Genomic DNA, 20,681 nt, shown 5'->3' with positions numbered 1-20,681 from the left:
GTGCCACTATGGGGCATAATACTGTGTGCAGGGGCCACTATGGGGGATAATACTGTGTGCAGGGGCCACTATGGGGCATAATACTGTGTGCAGGGGCCACTATGGGGCATAATACTGTTCTCAGGTGCCACTATGGGGGATAATACTGTGTGCAGGGGCCACTATGGGGGATAATACTGTGTGCAGGGGCCACTATGGGGCATAATACTGTGTGCAGGGGCCACTATGTGGGATAATACTGTGTGCAGGGGTCACTATGGGGATAATACTGTGTGCAGGGGCCAATATGGGGGATAATACTGTGTGCAGGGGCCACTATGCGGCATAATACTGTGCAGGGGCCACTATGAGGCATAACACTGTGTGCAGGGGCCACTATGGAACATAAACTGTGTGCAGGGGCCACTATGGGACATAAACTGTGTGCAGGGGCCACTATGGGGCATGATACTGTTCTCAGGGGCCACTATGGGGCATAACACTGTGTGCAGGGTCCACTATGGGTCGGGTCCGTCGCGGTCAGTGGGGATCGCGGGCCCATGTGAAATGTTCGCCTTGGGGCTCAGCCATTCCTAGTTACGCCATTGCACACCACCCAATAGTAACTTGATGGAATCACCTAGAATTGGGCTTCCTCTTAGGAAGAGCCATATAATAAGCATGTTCGCTTCTTCTAGCACGTTGGCCACTAAGACTAGTCAACATCTAACGTGTGTGGTGTTTTTGGTGGCAGGTCCCTAAAACACCATCCATGTGCCGACCTTGCTTGCCCCTCGTTCCTGATACCTGTTGGGCGACCAAAGCTCTTACTCTTATCTTGGAAGACATCAGCATTACGATTAGTATAAAGTATCAGTATTGTTCAGTCTAGTGTTCCTCAACTCCACCATGGGGTCCGCTCCTTCTCTTCCAGTCTTGTGCAAAAGTATACGAAACAATTGCTCCAACTTTTGCAGACTTGGTATAGTTATTCTCTTCTTATAAATCCCTGACAGTAACATAGCGGAGACGAGATTTATTCCGCTCTGCCTGTGCATAGCTGGCATACAACCTTGGCTCATAGCGCCAATTAAGAACCCCTGGCATGAAAGCGCAGTCAACGTTTCCTCTCCGACTGAACCTTGGTGGCTATTATAATGAGATTGTCCAGACCTAGGTTGGGCTCGGATTTATGATGAATAAACCGCTGTCATGTTATATATATGAGACGAGCTGTTTGCCAATAGGAAATTAGATTAGAGCGTCTGGATTGGAAGCAGCGGTTTGGTGCCTTCTCCAAACAACATGATGTCACCTTAACCCCAAACAAGGCTTCATGTGATCTCAGTTTTATCAGAGGCAAGGTATTTCTATAGAACTTCATGTCAATGTTTTTGGGGTTTTTTTTGTGTATAAAGGCCATTCAATTTTCTGTGTTGAACTTTAAGGGCTCCCCCCCCAAAAAAAAAAATGGCTGACGGCAGGGATGTGATTATAATAAAAAAGTAAGGGATACTTCCCTGTTCCACTGTTCCCTATTCTTCATCCTCTCTGGTTCCGGTGCTCCACACCATGAAATCACTGGCCCTCCAACTGGCCGTTGCAGCCTGTTACTGGCCTCAGTCGTCATGTGTGATAGTTGGGTACGCCATTGGTGCATTGGGTTTTGGCACTGATGAGGTGACTGCTGTGACTTCTGGGGCCAGTGACTGGTTTCAGTGGACATTTGGAAGGTCTTCAATATTATCATTGATAGGACCAAACTAAGTCCAATGCAAGGATCCTTGGAAGAGCAATGCCATTGTGTGGGGTAGGTCAAACAACCCTTTTAGCATTTGGTGGGTATGCAATGCCAGTATTCAGTAGGGTCATTGCTTGACTTTTTAGAAGGTGATAAGGCTTTGGCCACTTTGGGACCTTCCAATTATAGAGTCAAACCTCATGGCCATGACATTACATGAATCTGAAGTAAAGTTTCAATGGAATCAGGTGATCTCCTAATGTGTATTTGGTCTCCGGTCTCTTTCCCAAGGGCGTAGAAGGGTCAGGTCACTTGTTCTCGCCATGCCAGATCCTTTCTTCTCAAGGGACATATGAGATACTAATTCTCTTATCCCTACTGAGAACCAATTGTGCAGGTGTATGAAGAGGAATAGCTGTTGGCCAAACAAGTGTAAGGTAACAGTACGGGGCATGGGTCTCTTGTTCCTTACGGAAAATCCAACCCTATTTCACCCATCAGATGGCAAAAACCTACATATAGCCCGAGTATTAGTGGAATTTTTTGCAAGGAATCTAGTAGGTGTCCAAGGTGGCTCAATGCCGATGGAGACTTGGGCTGAGTAATTGGTGAAATGTTATGGCGTGTTGGGCATGGCTGGAAACCAAGACCTTGTGGACTGGACTGTAGTGAGTCCATGGTGGTATCTGGGCCGCTATGAGGAGGGGTCTTATCTTACACCCCTTCTTTCTCTTGTTGCCAAGTATTTTGGTGTCATGGAATATGTTGGAAGAATCTCGAGGATATGACCAGGTACAGATTACCGCCCATTTGTAGCATTTTTCCATAGAGACTGTGAACTTTTCCCTCGTCTTTTGCCGATTGCCAAGTTTATTTTACCATCTCCTTCCATAGATCATTCATCTTCTCCACTGTAACTAATGGCAGATGGCGGTGAATTCCTGCGCCACGCAATTACTGTAATATCTCCGTCTGTACAGCACATATATATGTATACATACATCAGTACAGATCTCTTCTCTCTGCACCATACATTATCAGATATCATATGTCATATTGATGATCTTTAGATATAGAGTATATATATACAGTATATCCGCACACGATCTCTTAGCATGATATACCGTCTACATAACAACACGTCATATCAGTTGTTTTTCCTTGTGATGTTTATGATCTCCCTGGTAAATATTCCTATATATACCGCTCACGTCCTCGCCATTAGATAAGGCGCCTACTTTGGGTTAGTCAGATGCCAACTTGCATATGTAATGAGCGTCAGTATGGAGGAGCAGGTGTGACACGATATGTGTGAAGACGCTATAGATGGGCACGCATCCTTATGAGTAATAATACCGCTCCACGCTGCCGGAGTCATCTGCTTTATCTCACTCTCCGGAGACTTATAACATCCCAAACTTAACAACTTGGCTTTTCATGCCTGTCAGGAGGTGGCGGCGGCGGCGGCCATTGCCATAGCGGTAAACTCCACCTTCTAGGACTCTTCTCACTAAATTTAGACTTTTTCCTTTCTCCATGTTATAGATAAAATCTACATACTATTAGGACAAGCTTTGATGTACTAACATGTCTGTACTCCAATCACATCCAAAGCAGAGTTTTCAGCCTGCCGGACTTCAGCCTACCTGCTGCCCCCTACTGGTCCATTGGCAGTTTAGCGCATGCTGTGTTTTTGCATTTTATTCACATATGCAAATGATACTCCGGACACACCTCACCATCGTCATCCCCACAACACCGCCTCCTGTTCCTCTTCGCTTTGCAGTGCGCATGCGCAGTCATCTTTGCCACTTCGGGTTCAGGCAGGGCCGACCGCACATGCTCTGTTGGCCATTTTTCTTTTATTTCTTCACAGATGTCCAACAGAGCATGCTCTGTCAGCTCTGCCCAAACCCGAAGTGGCAAGACCGAATGCGCATGCGCGCTGTGAAGAGAGAAGAAGCAGCAGAAGATGCAGGGAGTATGAAAAAGCAGTGCTGGAGGCGGTGTTGTGGGGATGACAATGGTGTGCATATATGAATAAAACCCCTGGAGGGTACAGTATAGGGGTTAATATTGTCCAGACCCTGCACAGATTGGTATACACCCTCTGATATGGATATAGGGAACGTGCCTGGATACACAGTTGCCTATAAACTCCCATCTTTCAATCATACAGGAAAGGTGCAGGGAGCGGAGTCCTCGCTGCGCCGTGTGCGCGGCTAATATGCCATTTTGTCACCTGATAATGTACACGTCTGGAGTTTTACATGTCTCCACAATGAATTGCAAATATTGGTTTCGATTTCGTCGTCTCCGCGCCTTATTCTTCCCCTCCGTGGCTTTACAAGTTTAGAATGTGGAACTAATAAGATAATTCTCAAACAGCTCTACTTCAAATGAAGAATGAGATTTGCTGGGGACATAAAAGTGACAATGCTCCGCTCTCCAATACACGGGAACCTGAACAGGGCGCCTGTCCCCTCAGCCCCGAGACATGTTATCACTCTGTCCAAGCAATGAGAATGAAAGCAGATTATATTCGCTGTCTAGGACAACACATTTACCTAATATCCATCCACGGAAACAGGTTTGTCCTTTGTAAAGTGATACATTGTGTCCCCGGACTGGAAGATATTACATAACTGCAAGATTAAGGTTATATCAGTTTCTTTCGGCTCACTTACTTATTAGTCAGAATTCTCTGTAAGTAATAAACCTCTATTTGCATTTCCCATCATCATCATCTTCACAGTCCTCTCCATCCCATCATCCATCATCTCTGCACCTGCCTCGCAGCCAATGGCCGTCCATGTAATGACTCTCATTAATTACTGATATTAATAAGCTCGCCATATCCTGGAGTCTTGTGCCCACCACTGTAAGAATCCGAGGGGTTTTGTTGTCGCCCCCAAATATTTTCTCTGTATTATTGAGATTTTGATGATTTAGACCTTTATGACATTATTGGCAATTTCGGAAATTGTGAATGTGTAAAGTCTTATCCAAGAATCTATATTCTGAGCAAACAATCAAGCCAACTTGTCTTCGGCGCCATCTTTGTATTTTCTTCCTATTAGATTTATACAGAACTGATTTCGAGGGATTGTCCAGGACAATGATTTGGATTGCTGTGACTTCTTCCCTAGCACAGCACCATACATCGTATAGTGGTTATGACTGGTATTGCAGCATGGTTTTATGGCAAATGGATGTGATGTCACTGGCTTGCGAAGACGACGTGGAGCTCATTGGCACAGTCCAGGACCATACAAAGTAGTTATCTGGTATTTGTGAATTGTTACAGTGGTCACATAGAGGGTCTCTCACGTTGGAGACCGCATGATGGGTAGTGTGTAATACTCTCTTCTCCCTTCGGGGGCACTGTGGGGAAACTGATCACTTTATCCTAGGAGATCTCTGCAGTCGGACATCTCGTGATCTTGGTCATGTTACCCTTCTGATATCTCCTGTAACAATATAATATAAGAGAAGTGTTGGTAGAACATTCCGACATTCCATCATGTCATGCCGGAGACGTGTCCCTCTGTTCCTTCATTCGGTAATGAATAGACTTCCAGAATATTGTAGATACGATTATGGAGGGGAAATAATAATCTGTAAATACAAGTGTTCACGGACTGAGCGCTGCACGTAAAGCATCATCATCGTCCTGGCGCTCAACTTCTCCTCCTCTATCCAGACAATGTATTCATGGGCACTGATCTCAAATCTACAACACGAGTATTTATGGCGGATCCTGTTATATTAGGGACGGGCCCGGCTGCTTAAATACCATTTACATCTATAGTGCATGATGAGCATAATGCGGGGCTGAAGCAATCATAAGATGCGCCCGGCTTTTACTGACTCGCTGCGAGAATTGTAATTGCATTTGTCATGTGATCAATTCCTCATTATTCCCACAAGCGTCCTCCTCTGATTGAGGTTGGAGGACTGATGAGTCTACGTCTCCGGAACCGAGGCCGGAAATTATGTATCACAAGTGGACTCTGCTTTAATATATAGGACGGTTGTCACTGAGATGTATAGGAGGGGGAGATAGATAGATAGATAGATAGATAGATAGATAGATAGATAGATAGATAGGAGATAGATAGATAGATAGATAGATAGATAGATAGATAGGAGATAGATAGATAGATAGATAGATAGGAGATAGATAGATAGATAGATAGATAGATAGATAGATAGATAGATAGATAGATAGATAGGAGATAGATAGATAGATAGATAGATAGATAGATAGATAGATAGGAGATAGATAGATAGATAGATAGATAGATAGATAGATAGATAGGAGATAGATAGATAGATAGATAGATAGATAGATAGATAGATAGGAGATAGATAGATAGATAGATAGATAGATAGATAGATAGATAGATAGATAGGAGATAGATAGATAGATAGATAGATAGATAGGAGATAGATAGATAGATAGGAGATGAATAGACAGGTGGTGTGTCACAGCTGGGTATTACTGGATAGCTCTGTGCTACTGTCTATGGGGGGAAACTAATAAGTCATTAGAACAGAGGAGGAAACACAACAGGTATACAGAGCAGTATACAGGATCTGCCGCCGGGGAGTCACATGACACTATCTCAACCAAATCTGTATCCTCCAACATGGAAACTCATAGGCAAATGTATTGTGGTAATGACATTATGTCATAATGGAGGTCACATGAATGGAGGACACTAACAAAGAGCGTCTCTTCCCCTGGAGGACCCAACATGTCCATGTGTCACATCAACTGCCTATTGACACCATGTAATGCTTCATATCACCTGCGGTGGTGCTGCTGGAAACTTGAAAACCTGTTTCCATGGTCCCATACAATCTACACATGTAGTATGTTATGTAGTATGTTATTACATCTCTATCCTATCCACTTCTGCTGTCCCGTTACTTTGTATCAGTACCTTTATGCCGGCACCCTGCGGTTATCAAAGTTCATTTCAGGCTTTCAGTAAGCAAACCAAACCCGAAATAAACAAGATGCAATGCTCACCAGAGATGCGAGCTATTGCTACACATGGAGGACGGTAAGGTAACAATTACTGTCAATTTAAAATGATTTGCTCATTTGGTTTGTACAAGTGATAATTATTGTGACATAATGATACGGTAGAGGAAAAACACCAGCGTAATAACACATTGGGATACAGCGCAGATTGGTTACTTATGTTTCTGTCCAACCTGCAAAAATCTCAATTATAGCATATTATTGATTTGGGTGCAGGTGTCTGAAGGCTGGGGACAGGCTCGCTGGAGCAGAAAGTGAATTCCCACCGGGCAGTTTGGGGTTAAATATTCACTCATCGGTTCCTCAATGTATATGTGTAGTGTTCTAAATCCCCTGCATAGATATGCTAAGGCTTGCTTCCTGTAATCACCACCAGGGGGAGTTTGGTAGCCAGTATACAGTTAGCTCATGAGCTCCCTCTAGTGGTGGCGGGAAGCAACAGGAATTCTGTTTTGCTGCCTACAAAAGTATATCTAGTGGGATATTTCTTGTTGTGTCTTGTAAAATCGGTCACAGCAGACCAAGCCTTTGTTAGATGTCTCCTGTAATAGATAAGCCGAGATCTTCCAGGTCTTCCCTATTCAAGACTATTAATATGGTGCGGGTTTAGCGTGGTCCTTGCCGGTCGATTTGCGCTCATGAGGTGTAATGTGTTCTGATGTTTCTGTACAGAACAGACCATCCTGGAAATTACATCTAAATTTAACTAAAACCAGCGCATTGCTCGGAGCCATCTCATAAAAGACATACTGTAATTTCACATTTTCTTGCTAATTTTTCACATGTAATTATGTCTCTTTCATCTCATTACCTTCTCTCCATGGACATGTTATTTTCTGATATAGATAGGACTGATCTTGAAATAATGTCAACAGCCCGAGTTCTGCTTTTCATCTTATAAATAATACACTGCTCGGTTGTGTAGATTTAGTCAATTTTGACATCTTGAATGTGATAACTTGTTTCTAAGATAAATGCCCCAGGCATTTCCATGTCTATTGCAGCTTTTTCTCTCTTTCATCATTTCAGCTACCTTGCAATATGTCTTTTGTTCTGTCTCCTGCTCATGTATAAAAAAAAAAATCTACGCCTGAATGTAATGTAGCGTGTGGGGGACCACAGAACCTAAAATGCTGACTTATCTTATGCAGATACATCAACGTACCCAAAGACGTCACGGATGATGTATGGTCCAAGAAAGTGGTCACGAGACAAAAATCAAAAAAACTTGGCATTGGTCATGGTTTCCTAAAAACTGACCATGTCAAGAAGATGTTCTTCCAACGTCATGGTCATTGGGACATCTTCCAACCTGTAGACCTCTAGATGATACATGAATTAGATGGTCTATTCCTTTAGAATAAGAGGGGTTTTCTAACTTTTTGCCAGGTCAACAATATCAAGTTGTTGGAGATCCACCACCCAACACCCCCACCGATAATCTGTTTACAGTTAAGGTTTTCTTTTAAAAACTACCCATGTCAAGGAGATGTTCTTCCAACGTCATGGACATTGGGACATCTTCCAACCTGTAGACCTCTAGACGATACATGAATTAGATGGTCTTTTCCTTTAGAATAAGGGGGGTTTCTAACTTTTTGCCAGGTCAACAATATCAAGTTGTTGGAGATCCACCACCCAACACCCCCACCAATCATCTGTTCACAGCCAGGTTTTTCTTTAAAAACTAACCATGTCAAGAAGATGTTCTTCCAACGTCATGGTCATTTGGACATCTTCCAACCCGTAGACCTCTAGACGATACATGAATTAGATGGTCTATTCCTTTAGAATAAGGGGGTTTTCTAACTTTTTGCCAGGTCAACAATATCAAGTTGTTGGAGATCCACCACCCAACACCCCCACCGATCATCTGTTCACAGCCAGGTTTTTCTTTAAAAACTAACCATGTCAAGAAGATTTTTTCCAACGTTATGGTTATTGGGGCATCTTCCAACCTGTAGACCTTTAGATGATACATGAATTAGATGGTCCTGTTGCTTTAGATTAAAGGAGTTTTCTAACTTTTTGTCATCAATGAACTACGGTATGGTAAGGGTAGGTCATCAATATCAAGTTGTTGGAGATCCACCACCCAGAACCCCCACCGATCATCTGTTCACAGCCAGGTATTTCTTTAAAAACTACCCATGTCAAGAAGATGTTCTTCCAACGTCATAGTTATTGGGGCTTCTTCCAACCTGTAGACCTTTAGATGATACATGAATTCGATGGTCCTGTTGCTTTAGATTAAAGGAGTTTTCTAACTTTTTGTCATCAATGAACTACGGTATGGTAAGGGTAGGTCATCAATATCAAGTTGGTGGAGATCCACCACCCAACACCCCCACTGATCATCTGTTCACAGCCAGGTTTTTCTTTAAAAACAAACCATGTCAAGAAGATTTTTTCCAACGTCATGGTTATTGGGGCATCTTCTAACCTGTAGACCTCTAGATGATACATGAATTAGGTGGTCCTGTTGCTTTAGATTAAACGAGTTTTCTAACTTTTTGCCATCAATGAACTACGGTATGGTAATGGTAGGTCATCAATATCAAGTTGGTGGAGATCCACCACCCAGCACCCCCACTGAAAATCTGTTTATAGTTAAGATTTTCTTTTAAAAACTACCCATGTCAAGAAGATGTTCTTCCAACGTCATGGTCATTGGGCTATCTTCCAACCTGTAGACCTCTAGTTGATAAATGCATTAGGTGTTCTCATTCTTTAGATCCAATATTCGATAATTGTCAGGATAGGTGATCAACGTTAGATTGGTGGAGATCAGCTGATCATGGTAGACACAGGCACTGGAGCTACAGTACATCCAGTCATTGTTTATTGACCTTGTCGGGTTACTGCAGTTCTCAGTCAAAGAGTCGTAAAAAAAATCCAAATTTTAATTTTTTTTTTGAATTTCGGATTTTAGTCCAGACCAGTAGTATTTAATTGAATTATCAGGATCTCCTCTCATTGGCTCCTGTCCTTTAAATCTGCTCTTCTATCCCACGCCATGTTGGTCTCTCTCCTGCTCCTTAATCTTGCCAGTGCCCGGACTTCCTACACTTTCTGGTGTGCAAGGTGAAGAGAACCAGGCCCAAAATACTACTGGCAGGACAGAACTAGTCTACCACTAGGCCAAAGCTACTACTGACAGGACAGAACCAGTCTACAACTAGGCCTAAGCCACTACTGACAGGACAGAACCAGTCTACAACGAGGCCTAAGCCACTACTGACAGGACAGGACCAGACTACAACTAGGCCCCAAACTACTACTGACAGGACAAAACCAGTCTACAACTAGGCCAAAGCTACTACAGACAGGACAGAACCAGTCTAAAACTAGGCCCAAGCCACTACTGACAGGACAGGACCAGTCTACAACTAGGCCCAAGCCACTACTGCCAGGACAGAACCAGTCTACAACTAGGCCCAAGCCACTACTGACAGGACAGAACCAGTCTAAAACTAGGCCCAAGCCACTACTGACAGGACAGATCCAGTCTACAACTAGGCCCAAGCCATTACTGCCAGGACAGAACCAGTCTACAACTAGGCCCAAACTACTACTGACAGGACAGGACCAGTCTACAACTAGGCCCAAAACTACTATTAACAAGATAGAACCAGTCTACAACTAGGCCCAAGCCACTACTGCCAGGACAGAACCAGTCTACAACTAGGCCCAAGCCACTACTGACAGGACAGAACCAGTCTACAACTAGGCTCAAGCCACTACTGACAGGACAGAACCAGTCTAAAACTAGGCCCAAGCCACTACTGACAGGACAGAACCAGTCTACAACTAGGCTCAAGCCACTACTGACAGGACAGGACCAGTCTACAACTAGGCCCCAAACTACTATTAACAGGACAGGACCAGTCTACAATTAGGCCCAAGCCACTACTGACAGGACAGAACCAGTCTACAACTAGGCCCAAAATACTACTGACAGTACAGACCAGTCTAAAACTAGGCCCAAGCCACTACTGAGAGGACAGAACCAGTCTACAACTAGGCCCAAGCCACTACTGCCAGGAAAGGAACAATCTACAACTAGGTCTAAGCCACTACTGCCAGGACAGGACCAGTCTACAACTAGGCCCCAGAATATTCAGAAATACGCAGAGCCAGATGGTTTTTGCATGGAGCTATAAAAGGGGTCTCCAAGAAGAATTTCTACTGCTTGGTCCCAGATATCCAGGAGTCGGGAAAGACAGAATAAAATGAAGAACCGGGGAGTTAGAATGAAATCTTTATGAAGGATTTTTTGATTAATTAAAAGGGACTTTTTACAATGGAAATTAAGGGCAAAATTACAAATTGCATGTAAAAAATAAACCCGCTTTAATTTCTACATTACAAGCTCTCTATGTGATTAGGACGGTGCAATCGTCTGTATTAACAACCTCTTGGAGCATAATCCCTCATGTATTAATATGGGAAGCAGAAATGTTCAAGGCGTTATTTGTGCAGCGACAGCGGTTTATAATCCGTGTTCATTACAGGCCAAGTGTCACATCCTGCGGCCATAATATACTCAAGGAGAGGTTTACAAAGGACTTGTTACCCAAGACGTCTTCCATAAGCCCCATACAGAATTCTTCATTTAACCAAGCTCCTGCTCCAGGAACATTTCAGGACATCATTTGATTTCAGCTCTTTTTATAGGAAATGTTTTTTAATTTAATTTGATATGATCTGAGCAATAAAGTACATTGTAGGAGAATTATCATATTCCACTGGATGAGCAATTTTCATTAGTTTTGTTATATTGATAATAGAAACATAGAACATTTACATGAAAGAAATCCATATAATCCGCTTATTACTGCATCGGCAGCCTATCAAATACCCGAAAGATAATAATATAATAATAGTAATAATAATAACGCTGCCTCTTGTGTACAAGAATATAACTACTATAATACTGCCCTCTATGTAAAAGAATATAACTACTATAATACTGCTCCTATGTACAAGAATATAACTACTATAATACTGCTCCTATGTACAAGAATATATCTACTATAATACTGCTCCTATGTACAAGAATATAACTACTATAATACTGCTCCTATGTACAAGAATATAACTACTATAATACTACTCCTATGTACAAGAATATAACTACTATAATACTGCTCCTATGTACAAGAATATAATTACTATAATACTGCTCCTATGTACAAGAATATAACTACTATAATACTACCTCCTATGTACAAGAATATAACTACTATAATACTACCTCCTATGTACAAGAATATAACTACTATAATACTGCTCCTATGTACAAGAATATAACTACTATAATACTACCTCCTATATACAAGAATATATCTACTATAATACTACTCCTATGTACAGAAATATAACTACTATAATACTGCCCCTATGTACAAGACTATAACTACTATAATACTACTCCTATGTACAAGAATATCACTACTATAATACTGCTCCTATGTACAAGAATATAACTACTATAATACTGCCCACTATGTACAAGAATATAACTACTATAATACTACTCCTATGTACAAGAATATAACTACTATAATACTGCTCCTATGTACAAGAATATAACTACTATAATACTACAGAGAATAGATCTCTTTGGTTACCGATTCTGGTACATGTGAAGATTAGAGATGAGTGATGTCCTTCTGAAGTCCTTGCTGTGTGTCACTATGTAACTTTATGCTCATTGATTGTACAGTGGTCTCTGACATGACAGCAGCGCCCCCGTCCTGTGTGAAGGTTGCTCCGGTTATATAGTGATCAGGTCGTTTGTTCTGCACTGTCAGCTTTATACTTTACAGGAAACTTATCTATTCCTATGATTACCTGCTCCATTGAAGCTGACAATCTAATTTCCTCATCCCATGCATCACATTTCTAATAAAGAAAACAAACAGCATTTCTCATAGCAGCGAGACGTTAGGACACTCAGTACAAGTGCTATGACTATCACAGCCTGATTGGGCCCAACTTTTTAATTAATTCAGTTTCATTCACTGACATAATGATTGTGGACCTGGCACAAGGATGAGAAGAAAATGCTTAGAAAATATTGGAGCTGCAGGAACTTATTTAATCATTTTGATGATGGAGATAAAACTAATCCTAAAACTGCTACTAATTCTTGTACAACTACGACTACGATTACTACTAATACTACTATGAGGACTACTCTAACTCTTGTACTACTACCAATACTGATAAGGTCAGAGGCCGTGTTGATGACCAATTGACCAATAATCCTGTGTAACTGTTGTCCTAATTAATTAGGCTGAGTGCCAGCAATAAGTAAATGACACCATACACACAATGTTGGTATTAGTTCCTCTCTCGGCCGAGGAGGAAATACAATGACATACTTTACTAAAGCAACACGGGGTTAATATAACAGCCCTCGCAGATAAAAAGAAAAATAGCAACATTAGTCCTAATGCTCAATCTGGATTGGTGTAGTAGATCTTGTTTATGTAAAAAAGAAGCATAAGCAGTTACATATATAGCCAAGTATGCCCGGTCCTGCGTGGTGTCTTCGAGGGAGATGTCTTCTGCCAGCAAGCCAAGTATATAACTTCTTACACCCGTCCTGGATGCAGGCGCCATCTTATCATATAGCCTCACAGTATGTTTCTTAAGCAGCATATATATTTTATCAAAGATTATATTGTTTTTGCAATATGACAGCAAACAAAAAGGAATATATGTATTTTCTAATCTTATCAATACTACAACTATTACTAATACTACAACTACTACTAATACTACGACTACTACTAATACTACGACTACTGCTAATACTACGACTACTACTAATACTACGACTACTACTAATACTACGACTACTACTAATACTACGACTACTACTAATACTACGACTACTGCTAATACTACGACTACTACTAATACTACGACTACTACTAATACTACGACTACTACTAATTCTTGTACTACTACTAACACTACTACGACTACTACTAACGCTTGTAGTACTACTAATACTATGACTATGACTAATACCACTACTAATACTATGACTACTACTAATTCTTGTAGTACTACTAATACTACTACGACTAATACTATGACTATTACTAATACCACTACTAATACTATGTCTACTACTAATACTATGACTATTACTAATATCATGAGTACTACTAATACTGAGACTACTACAGCTATGATGAATACTACAACTATTACTTACTCTTGTACTACTACTACTTCTCCTACTATGACTACTACTAATATTACAAATTCTATTACTACTAATATTACTACTAATGCTATAACTACTAATAATGCTGCTACTATGACTACTGCTACTATTAACTTCTGTGCTATTATTACTATTACTACTAATAATTCTATTACTACTAATACTTGTACTACTACTACTACTACTACTACTACTAATGGCAATAAGACTGTGACTACTACTACTACTTATACTACTACTAATACTACTAATTCTGTTACTGCAACTACTGGTATTACTACTACTAATACTATGACTACTACTACTGATACTTGTACTACTACTAATACTATGACTACTACTAATTATTTTACTACTGCTAATACTGTGACTACTACTAACATTATTTTTAATACTATTACTACAACTATTACTTACTCTTGTACTACTACTACTTCTCCTACTATGATGACTACTAATATTACAAATTCTACTACTACTAATATTACTACTAATACTATGACTACTAATAATGCTGCTAATATGACTATCTACTACTATTACTACTATTTCTTGTACTATTATTATTACTGTTACTACTAATACTTGTAATACTACTACTAATGGTAATACGAATGTGACTACTAATACTACTACTGCAGATACCTGTACTACTACTACTACTAATACTACTAATACTACTAATACTGTTACTACAACTACTGGTATTACTACTACTAACACGAATACTTGTACTACTAATAATAATAATATTGTTACTACAACTACTGGTATTACTACTACTACTACTACTACTACTACTACTACTACTACTACTGGTACTACTAATTCTAATACTACTATTTAAGTAAGACCTGTCGCCCTTCCCTCCAGCTCCAGTTCTTTGCATTAGTCTTTGATACACTGACTCTTTCACAGTTGGAAGTTTTCATTCATCAGTGCTGTTACTTTTAGCTTCCAATATTCTAATTAGCCTCTCTTCTGTCAGGTGGGCTGTCCTGGGTAGAAGCAGGTGGTCTGAGACCTCCCACCTGACAGTAGCCTATTTAGCATATTGATGGATGAATGTATCAGCACTGATTGCTCAGGAATGGCTAGCGCTAGAGCAAAAATTCTGACTGTGCCAGAATCAGTGGAGTGGCATCTATGGAAGGACGCAAAGAGTTGATACTGGTGGACGTCATGGATGGTCCCCTTCAAAGTAATTGTATTAGATTAGAAAAAAAATGTCCTCTTGCAGAAGAGGCGCCATCTGTGGCTGTGTTTGGTACTGCAGAACAAATCTCTTCAGTATTAGGCACAACCATGGAGATCATTCTCTTGTAAAAATCAGGATAAGGAGAAGAACAAAGCTCAGGTAGTGCTCCATCCCTTTGACCATGGATGTTATCAACCTGTCCTGTAGACGGGAACTGTCCGGATGGCCAAGTCACCTTTCATTTTTACAAAAAGTGAAGGGGTGCAGAGAATTAGTGAAATAAAAATTAGGTCATTTTCTGATGTCACGTTCTCTTTAATGTATGTTCATAGGCGAGACTACGCTACCTACGCCTTGATCCCACCTCATATTCGCTGCTTGCGGCATTGATCCTGATTTACTATTGTTTAGAACACAAAATATGAGGACTAAGAACAAACAAATTTGTGATTTGCGGCAATGTTAAGTGTGTTGGGGGCAGCCACATATCCGCCATCAGAACAAGCCCCTTCTATATAAGAGGGAAGGTTTGAGTTATGCATTTCAATCAAACAGTGAGAGACCTAATCATGTACATCTTAGATATCACTGCATTTCCCAGCTGGGGACTGATTGCCTGGTACGGCTGCAATTCCGTAATGTAAAATATTACTGGATGGAGCTCGTATTCCTGGAGTGAAATCCATCTCTCTTCCCTCGATAATCATGGTGGTACAAAAGCCTGTATATAACTAAAAGGTGCCAGAGTGGCTGTGATACATATATATAGTAAGTAAGAAGGTATCTAAGAAGGTGCGAAGCTTAGCACGGCCATAATTATTTATAAGAAGTCAATACAAAGGGTCTGCAATTCCAGAATATCATTAACAATGTATGTAAGGTGATGTATCATACACCAGATTTATCACAGTTATTAGTATACTGTTACAATCACTTTCTAAACTTCTACGCCTGGAGGTGCGGCATCGCCATAGCATCAAATAAGTCATTAAAATTCATTCTTTTTCTTTTCTTTTTTTCATCTTACATTACATGCTGATCACCTGTTCTCAATGTACAAGAATATAACTACTAGTATACAGCTCCTATGTATAAGAATATAATTATTATAATACTGCCCCTATGTACAAGAATATAACTACTATAATACTACTCCTATGTACAAGAATATAACTACTATAATACTACTCCTATGTACAAGAATATAACTACTATAATACTACTCCTATGTACAAGAATATAACTACTATAATACTACTCCTATGTACAAGAATATAACTACTATAATACTGCTCTTATGTAGAAGAATATAACTACTATAATACTACTCCTATGTACAAGATTATAACTACTATAATACTACTCCTATGTACAAGAATATAACTACTATAATACTACTCCTATGTACAAGAATATAACTACTATAATACTGCCCCTATGTACAAGAATATAACTATTATAATACTGTTCCTATGTACAAGAATATAACTACTATAATACTACCTCCTATGTACAAGAATATAACTACTATAATACTACTCCTATGTACAAGAATATAACTACTATAATACTACTCCTATGTACAAGAATATAACTACTATAATACTGCCCCTATGTACAAGAATATAACTATTATAATACTGTTCCTATGTACAAGAATATAACTACTATAATACTACCTCCTATGTACAAGAATATAACTACTATAATACTACCCCTATGTACAAGAATATAACTACTATAATACTGCTCCTATGTACAAGAATATAACTACTATAATACTACTCCTATGTACAAGAATATAACTACTATAATACTACTCCTATGTACAAGAATATAACTACTATAATACTACCTCCTATGTACAAGAATATAACTACTATAATACTACTCCTATGTACAAGAATATAACTACTATAATACTACTCCTATGTACAAGAATATAACTACTATAATACTACCCCTATGTACAAGAATATAACTACTATAATACTGCTCCTATGTACAAGAATATAACTACTATAATACTGCTCCTATGTACAAGAATATAACTACTATAATACTGCTCCTATGTACAAGAATATAACTACTATAATACTACTCCTATGTACAAGAATATAACTACTATAATACTGCTCCTATGTAGAAGAATATAACTACTATAATACTACTCCTATGTACAAGAATATAACTACTATAATACTACTCCTATGTACAAGAATATAACTACTATAATACTGCTCCTATGTACAAGAATATGACTACAATAATACTGCTCCTATGCACAAGAATATAACTACTATAATACTACTCCTATGTACAAGAATATAACTACTATAATACTACTCCTATGTACAAGAATATAACTACTATAATACTACTCCTATGTACAAGAATATAACTACTATAATACTGCTCCTATGTACAAGAATATAACTACTATAATACTACTCCTATGTACAAGAATATAACTACTATAATACTACCTCCTATGTACAAGAATATAACTACTATAATACTGCTCCTATGTACAAGAATATAACTACTATAATACTGCTCCTATGTACAAGAATATAACTACTATAATACTACTCCTATGTACAAGAATATAACTACTATAATACTGCTCCTATGTACAAGACTATAACTACTATAATACTGCTCCTATGTACAAGACTATAACTACTATAATACTACCTCCTATGTACAAGAATATAACTACTATAATACTACTCCTATGTACAAGAATATAACTACTATAATACTACTCCTATGTACAAGAATATAACTACTATAATACTACTCCTATGTACAAGAATATAACTACTATAATACTGCTCCTATGTACAAGACTATAACTACTATAATACTACCTAATGCTATGCCCCCCCCCCCCCCTTCCTTGTCTGTACTGTAACCGCTGGTGTAATCAGTTGCAGTTGTATAATTAAGGATGAAATAAATACTAAGTAAATAATGTATTTTTTTAGAATTTTATCTCAGCACTTTCTTTGGTCTTTGAGGTTTCAAACACCTGGGGCTTCGGAAGTTTCCAGATCGTCGCTTCGGGCTCACTTTCTATTTGCTTTCATGTTCAGGTTCTCAATGTCTTTCTTCGGTTTTCGCTCCGCGGCGGCTGCTTCGGGTATTTTACAATTTGTGGCTGTTTATTTTAGCAACTAATGTTGATACTTTTGGATTTGGCCTATTTTTGGGGTTTCAAATTTCAGTGATTTATTTTGTGCTATAATGTTAGAAAAATTAAAAAAACGTAATTTTTTATAGGTCAAAGCAACGCAGGTGGAAATGGTGTAATAAGTCCTCAACTTTTTGTACAACGCTTGGTTTATCAAGCTGGGGTCGTCCTTTGTTTTTTTTTTGGCTGATATGGTGGACCTTCCTCCAGTGGGAACAACCCATTTAAATGGAAATGTATCATGTTGATACTCCATGAGATGAGACACTTTGCAGCTTTCCAAAAATTGGGGCACCCTCACATTGTACCTCGTCCCTTCCCTTTAAGGAAACTAATCTTATGACCTTTTTCTTGATAAGGTGACTTTCAGCTAAGGTAAATTGGTAAAATTTTTGTACATTTGACCTTGGTGTTTTGAGAAGGGAAACAGGGTTGTCTATGGTCTTTCCACCAGCTTATTGGATTGTCTACAGAAGTTGTACGGATACATGTGTCCTTTTTTCCCATATGGCCATGTAACCCCAGACTTAAAGGGATGTCCAACTCGGTGAACCAAATTTAGAGAATTCTGAGTTAATGGACTGGTGTCCACCAGTTTAGGATCTCTTGGCCAGAGTGGAGAGCAGTCGTCTACAGTATCTCTTGTTCTGGAGGACCCGTCCGCTCCTGCATTATTCAGACAATCCACTGAGTAACGCCATACTTAGTCCCCCCAGTGGAGGCGCCGCAGGCAAGTTGAACCCTTTTTGTAAAGCTCCTCCATAGATTTCATCTGACTGATATAGGGCCTGGCAGGAGGACACTTTTTGTTCTTATTTTCCAGGCATCCTTCAACAACTGGGGATTGTCTAAAGCTAAGAACCCCTTTAATGAGGAAAACAGCGCAGACGGTGATTGTGTGGGCTAAAGAAAAGATTAAAGACGTCATTGCACTTGGTAAAACTCGAAAGAAAAAAAAAATCAATAACCAAACAATAAAAGAGAACATTAGAGCGGAAGAGAACATTTCATCATTCTCTACTTTTCCACATGGTCATTTAGAAACCTGATTTTTAAAATAAAAAAAATAAATAAAAAAAATTTAGGTAAAAAAAACCGCACATAATAGGAAAGATGAAAAATATAAAAATCAATTATTTGTTATATTCTTAGTAGAGATGAGCGAACAGTGTTCTATCGAACACATGTTCGATCGGATATCAGGGTGTTCGCCATGTTCGAATCGAATCGAACACCGCGTGGTAAAGTGCGCCAAAATTCGATTCCCCTCCCACCTTCCCTGGCGCCTTTTTTGCACCAATAACAGCGCAGGGGAGGTGGGACAGGAACTACGACACCGGGGGCATTGAAAAAAATTGGAAAAAGTCATTGGCTGCCGAAATCAGGTGACCTCCATTTTAGACGAATAGTGGATTTCAAATCCGGGTCATATGAGAATGTGAACTTTGTGACTATGAGACAGGGATAGCTGTACAGGCAGGGATAGCTAGGGATAACCTTTATTTAGGGGGGAATGTTATTAAAAATAACTTTTTGGGGCTCTATCGGGTGTGTAATTGTGATTTTTGTGAGATAAACTTTTTCCCATAGGGATGCATTGGCCAGCGCTGATTGGCCGAATTCCGTACTCTGGCCAATCAGTGCTGGCCAATGCATTCTATTAGCTTGATGAAGCAGAGTGTGCACAAGGGTTCAAGCGCACCCTCGGCTCTGATGTAGCAGAGCCGAGGCTGCACAAGGGTTCAAGCGCACCCTCGGCTCTGATGTAGGAGAGCCGAGGGTGCACTTGAACCCTTGTGCACCCTCAGCTCTGCTACATCAGAGCCGAGGGTGCGCTTGAACCCTTGTGCACACTCTGCTTCATCAAGCTAATAGAATGCATTGGCCAGCGCTGATTGGCCAATGTATTCTATTAGCCTGATGAAGTAGAGCTGAATGTGTGTGCTAAGCACACACATTCAGCTCTACTTCATCGGGCTAATAGAATGCATTGGCCAATCAGCGCTGGCCAATGCATTCTATTAGCGTGAACTGAGTTTGCACAGGGGTTCTAGTGCACCCTCGGCTCTGCTACATCAGATTGCTACATCTGATGTAGCAGTGCCGAGTGTGCATCAGATGTGTAGTTGAGCAAAACTGACTCAGCACTGCTAAGTCTGCATTCGCATAGGAATGCATTGGCCAGCCTTCGGCCAATCAGCGCTGGCTCTGCCGGAGGAGGCGGAGTCTAAGGTCGGACCTGAATGGAGACTGGTGTGGAGCTATCTT

At 40.0% G+C, this 20,681-nt stretch overlaps 1 protein-coding gene across 1 annotated transcript in view; it reads left to right on the top strand.

The window, feature by feature from the left end:
- NEGR1 (neuronal growth regulator 1) overlaps positions 1-20,681 on the top strand; it is a 378,159-nt gene that overhangs the window by 160,695 nt on the left and 196,783 nt on the right. The gene's annotated exons all lie outside the window — the stretch shown is intronic.

The sequence above is a fragment of the Leptodactylus fuscus genome, chromosome 9, assembly GCF_031893055.1.
Source record: "Leptodactylus fuscus isolate aLepFus1 chromosome 9, aLepFus1.hap2, whole genome shotgun sequence".
Taxonomy (NCBI): Eukaryota; Metazoa; Chordata; class Amphibia; order Anura; family Leptodactylidae; genus Leptodactylus; species Leptodactylus fuscus.
The sequence above is the reverse complement of the archived record's forward strand: the minus strand, read 5'-3'. Positions and strand labels throughout refer to the sequence as shown.